This window comes from Spermophilus citellus (genome assembly GCF_964194105.1).
Source record: "Spermophilus citellus genome assembly, chromosome: X".
Lineage (NCBI taxonomy): Eukaryota > Metazoa > Chordata > Mammalia > Rodentia > Sciuridae > Spermophilus > Spermophilus citellus.
In genome coordinates, this window is record NC_138190.1 from 70664193 (window position 1) to 70670394 (window position 6202).

Here is a 6202-nt window from a genome sequence, read left to right on the forward strand (position 1 = left end):
CACGCTTGGGGTAGACACTGGAGCCTCTCTCCCTAGGACGATAATTTGGTAACCTGCAACTCCAATCTCCCCACAGCCGGCTTCCTTTCGTGCCACTTACTTCCCAGGTCAAATGTTACTTCCTTTGTGCAACCTTCTTTGACTCCCCCACTCCCGACCCCCCACGAAGTCTGGGTTTCTTTATGTGTACCCTGACATAGCACCTACCACACTGTATAATAATTCATGATTTACAAATCGGCCTCCCTTTGTTGGACCAGGACGCAAGAAAAGACCACTGACTCCAATTAAAATCGAATTAAAGCAAGCTTATTATTTCGACCGGCCAGGCTGCCTTTTCCCTCCCAAAACGGTGGGAACAAGACAGCACCCCCACCTTTCCTACAGCCCAGCTTTATAGTCCAGAAAGTTACACAAAAGGGGGGTTACAGATAACAGAACTCTGACAAGCATCACACTAATGGTAGTTTACTTTTTTTTTTTTTTTTTTTTTTGCTGGCCCCAACATCAGAATTTATGAGGACCATTAGAGCCTCAGAGAGGGTGGTTGTCTGGCCAGGGAAGGCCAATATTTATGAGGTGTCACTAAAGTTTCAGAGAGGGCTGCTATCTGGTCAGGGAGCCAGGCATGGGTGAGTTCAAGGCACGGGCAGGCATTCCAAGCAGGTTCAGAATTTGCAGTAATTTATAGTAAAGCCGAAATTATCTTTTCATGGCTTTGTGGCAAGATGGCTCCCAATTTTAATAAAAGATCAGGTTGGGTCTATCACCTTACCAGAATGAGTCTGATGGGTCTTTGCACCCCTCTGGTTAGCCTGAGTACTTATTAAGTGCCCAGTGTCATTATATGAGTAGAAAAATAAGTGATCCGTTTGGAAAGCAGCCCAAATGCAGAACCACGCTGTTAAGAGGTTACTACTGATCACTTAAAAGTGGCTATTTTAAATTGAGATGCGTTGTAAGTGTAAACTACACAGCAGATTTCAAGAATATAAAATATCTTAATACTTTTCACATTGACAAGATGGTGAAGGGATAAATAGTTTGGAGATATTGGGTTATTTAATTTTGGTACTGAGGATTGAACCCAGGGGCGCTCCACCACTGAGCTTCATCTCCAACACTTTTTAAACTTTTTATTTTAAGACACAAGCTGGCTAAGTTGCCAGAGGTTGACCTGCAACTTGTGATCCTCCTGCCTCAGCCTCCCAAGTTGATGGGATTACAGGCCTGTGCCACTAATCCTGAGTTAAAGATTCTTAACATTAATTTCATTTCTTTCATTTTTAAAAATGTGCCTAGTAGAAAATTTTGGATAGATCCTGAGTTGTCCTAGGAGACTTAAGTGGTTAAAGGTGTAAGACTTATGATCTGAAGAGAAACCAGAGTATTAGGAGGCACACAGTTTGCTCCCTAACATTTTATTTTTTTAACTTTTTTTTAAGATGTTGGTGGACCCTTATTCATTTATTTTTATGTGGTGCTGAGGATTGAACCCAGTGCCTCACACATGCTAGGCAAGTGCTTTACCACTGAGCTACAACCCCAGCCCTCCCTAACATTTTAAACTCAATACTGCTAGAAGAAAAGTTTTCATATGTAAACAACTAGAACAGTGTTGTATTTCACAGGCTGTTGGAAAACCAAGAAATGACAATTCATTCCATGCTAGGAGCAGTTCAGAAGGCTTCTTAGACATGACATGCCATTTGTTTTTGGATTTATTATTCTAATTTGTTAAATATGACAGCAGAATGCATTATAATTCATATTACACATATAGAGCAAAATGTTTCATATCTCTAGTTGTACACAAAGTAGAGTCACACCATTCATGTCTTCATACATGTAATTAGGGTAATGATGTCCATCTCATTCCACCATCTTTCCTACCCCCATCCCCCCTCATTTCCTCTCCCACCCCTTTGCCCTATCTAGAGTTCATCTAATCCTCCCATGCCCCCCCCCATTATGAATCAGCATTCTTATTTCAGAGAAAACATGTGGCATTCGTTTTTTGGGGGGGATTGACTAACTTCACTTACAATTATATTCTCCAACTCCAACCATTTACCTGCCAATGCTATGATTTTATTCTCTTTTACTACTGAATAATACTCCATTGTGTATATATACACCACATTTTCTTTATCCATTCATCTGCTGAAGGGTATCTAGGCTGGTTCCACAGTTTAGCTATTGTGAATTGTGCGGTTATAAACATTGATGTGACTGTGTCCCTGTAGTATGCTGTTTTTAAGTCCTTTGGGTATAGACTGAGGAGTGGGATAGCTGGGTCAAAGGTGGTTTCATTACCACGTTTCCAAGGATTCTCCATACTTCTTTCCATATTGGCTGCACCAATTTGCAGTCCCACCAGCAACATATAAGTGTGTCTTTTTCCCCACATCCTTGCCAACACTTATTGTTGTTTGTATTCTTAATAGCTGCCATTCTGACTGGAGTAAGGTAAAATCTTAGAGTAGTTTTTTTTATTTGCATTTCTCTAATTGCTAGAGATGTTGAGCATTTTTTCATATATTTGTTGATTGATTGTGTATCACCTTCTGAGAAGTGTCTGTTCAGTTTCTTGGACCATTTATTGATTGGGTTATTTGTTTTTTTGGTGTTAAGATTTTTGAGTTCTTTATATATCCTAGAGATTAGTGCTCTATCTAGTGCTGTGGTAAAAATTTGCTCCCAAAATGTAGGCTCTCTACTCACCTCACTGATTGTTTCTTTTGCTGATAAGAAGGTTTTGAGTTTGAGTCTACCCATCTATTGATTCTTGATTTTAATTTTTGTGCTATAGGAGTATTATTAAGGAAGATTGAGCCTTATCTGAAATAATGGAGATTTGGGCCTAGTTTTTCTTCTATTAGGTGCTGCATCTCTGGTTTAATTCCTAGGTCATTGATCCACTTTGAGTTGGGTTTTGTCCCTTGTGAGAGATAGGGGTTTAATTTCATTTTGTTGCATATGGATTTCAAGTTTTCTCAGCACCATTTGTTGAAGAGGCTATCTTTTCTCCAATGTATGTTTTTGGTTTTTTGTCTAATATAAGATAATTGTGATTATGTTCTCTATTCTGTACCATTGGTCTACAAGTCTATTTTGATGCCAATACCATGCTGTTTTTGTTACTTTAGCTCTATAGTATAGTTTAAGGTCTGGTATAGTGATGCCATCTGCTTCACTCTTCTTGCTGAGGATTGCTTTAGCTATTCTGGGTCTCTTATTTTTCCAGATAAATTTCATGCCTGCTTTTTCTATTTCTATGAGGAATGTCATTGAGATTTTGATTGTAATTGAATTAAATCTGTATAGTGCTCTTGGTAGTATGGTCATTTTCACAGTATTAATTTTACCTATCCAAGAACAAGGTAGATCTTTCCATCTTCTAAGGTTTTCTTTAATTTTTTTTATATTTATTTTTTGTAGTTGTAGTTGGACACAACACCTTTTCTTTCTTTCTTTCTTTCTCTTTCTCTCTTTCTCTCATTCTCTCTCTCTCTCTCTCTCTCTCTCTCTCTCTCTCTTTCTTTCTTTCTTTCTTTCTTTTTATGTGGTGCTGAGGATCCAACCCAGGGCCTTGCACTTGTGAAGCCAGCAGTGTACTGCTGAGTCATAACTCCAGTCCCTAAGGTGTTCTTTAATATCTTTCTTTTGTGTTGTGTAGTTTTCATTGTAGAGGTCTTTCACCTCTTTTGTTGAATTGATCCCCATGTATTTTATTTTATTTTTGTGAGGCTATTGTTGGGGTAGTTTTTCTCATTTCCTTTCAGAGGTTTTGGATATGACATACCATTTTAAAATTTCAAAACTGGAAGGGAATCTCAAAAATTAGAGGAAAAATAGATGGGAAAGGTGAAGGGACTTGCCTAACCAATTTGTGACAAACCTTAGAGTTCTCTGACTTCAATGGTTTCTACTCCATTGATCTTCAGCTGAATGGGATTTAGAATGATGAAGAAGATCTTTCATGTGGGACAGAATGAAGCCTTATGATAGAACAGTGTTTTTCAAGAGGGAGAGGAGTTTGGGGCCTCAGTGAAGTTTGAAAATTTCCCCTGGCAACCCTTAGTTTTCAAGCTGAGGAGGAAGAGAGGCTCTGGCGAATTACCCGTTTGATTTTCTGGCACCTCTCGTCACTCTAGCAAACTAAACTTTCAGTGTTAGCTTTGGACAGCAATGCACAGAAGAAAGATGGTATTTGTGGAGGAGACTTGCAGACTCAGTAATTGTGAAACTAAAGATAATTTGATTATTTGCATTTACTTGGATTAAGAATGTCTTTTTTTTTTCTGAGGGCCATTGCCAAGTAGGAATAACACATCAAAATTTCCTTGCCTGCGTACCCCATGTTGCTTAGAGGAAGGACTCGTGGAAATGGACTTGCCTTGGACATTCGCTGTGACATTGCATGTATGTTTGAGAAAGGTGACCCTGCTCAAGGACCAGGGTGGATCCAGGTTTAGGGTGTATCCTGCAGGTTTTAGGAAGTATCCCGCTCCTTGGGTTTAGGGCGTTCCCGGTTTAGGACAATCTGGGTTTAGGGCAGTTCCAGGTTTAAGGTTATTCCTGCTGGGAATAGGGCGTATCCTGCTGCCTGAGTTCCCGTTGAGTTCTCGTGGAATTCAGAAAGTTTTTGGGATTAAAAGCCTGGTGGAGTACGTGAATTTGGGCCCAGAACTTGGATTTCCCCAGAACGTGTGTAGAGGCCGGTGTGAGTTCGGGAATAAAGAATTGCTGTTTGAATCTACAAAGCTGTGAGTGGCTCGTGATTCTGTGCCCAGCCAGACTGCAGCATTTTTTTTTTTTTTGGTACCAGGGATTGAACCCTGGGTCACTTAATTATTAAGTTGCAGCCGCCCCCTCCCTTTTAATATTCTTTTAAAATTTTTAGTTGTAGATGGACATGATACCTTTATTTTATTTTATTTTTTTATGTGGTGCCAGGTATCAAACCCAGTGCCTCACACATGCTAGGCAAGTGCTCTACCACTGAGCCACAACCCCAGCCCAAGGGAGCTTTTTAAAGAGGTGAATGAAAGGCTACATTCCATGAGTTCTCTGTTGGAGTTGCAATTCACTTGTTTATTTGGGAGATAGTCATTTCTGAGATCTGGTACCATCTCCAAAATTTGTATTACTTCATTCATACAGTGGGTGAGTGAGTGCTCAAGGACAGATAACTCTATCTATGATGAGGAAGAAAGATAATCCTGTTTCCTGACATTAGGGAGATCGGGGAGATTAGGGAGGAGCAAGGAGAGAAGAAGAGAAAGAAACATGTCCATTTTAAAAATCAGTTGCAGTGGCAGAGCAGCAAGGGCTACATTTCAAAGCATAAAGTGCACCATTGTAACAAGATTTGCCAAAGGCAAATCTCAGGGAAGTAGGAGCAAATTGAAGTGGCTTATTGGGTGCTGCTAAATAGGAGGTTGTGAGCTAATAAACTTTGTTCATTTACTGGTGACAGCATGAACATTAATTCCTCAGGACTCTAACCTAGTATTTAATATTTGAAAATTCACCTGTTGCCCCAGGCCTATTCCACATGTCCAGAAGACTTTAAGGATTTTGTTTGTTTGCTTCTTTATTTGCTTTTGGGTTGTTTTGTTTTGTTTTCTACTGGGATTGAATCCAGAAATGCTGTATCACTGAGGGACATCCCCAGCCTTTTTATTTTTATTTTGAGGCAGGGTCTTGCTGCAGTCTGGCTGGGCACAAAATCACGAGCACTCACAGCCTTGTAGATTCAAACAGCAATTCTTTATTCCCGAACTCTCACCGGCACTCTACACGCACATTCTGGGAAAATCCACACTCTCCACTGGGCTCTGCATCCCAAAATACTCTCTGAATCCCGCAAGAACTCAAGGGGAACTCAAGGAGCAGCGCCTGGAGGCAGCAGGATATGCCCTATTCCCAGCAGGATACACCTTAAACCTGGAGCCGCCCTAAACCTGGATCCGCCCTGGTCCTTGAGCAGGGTCACCTTTCTCAAACATTCATGCAATGTCACTGCAAATGACCTGGGTCCAAGGCAAGCCCATTTCCACAATGGAGAGTCCTCCCTCTAAGCAACATGGGGTAGGCTGACAAGGAAATTGCCATGCGTCATTCTTACTTGGCTATGGCTCTCAGCAGGGTCTCATTAAATTGAGTGGCCTTGAACTCACTATCCTCTATCCTCAGC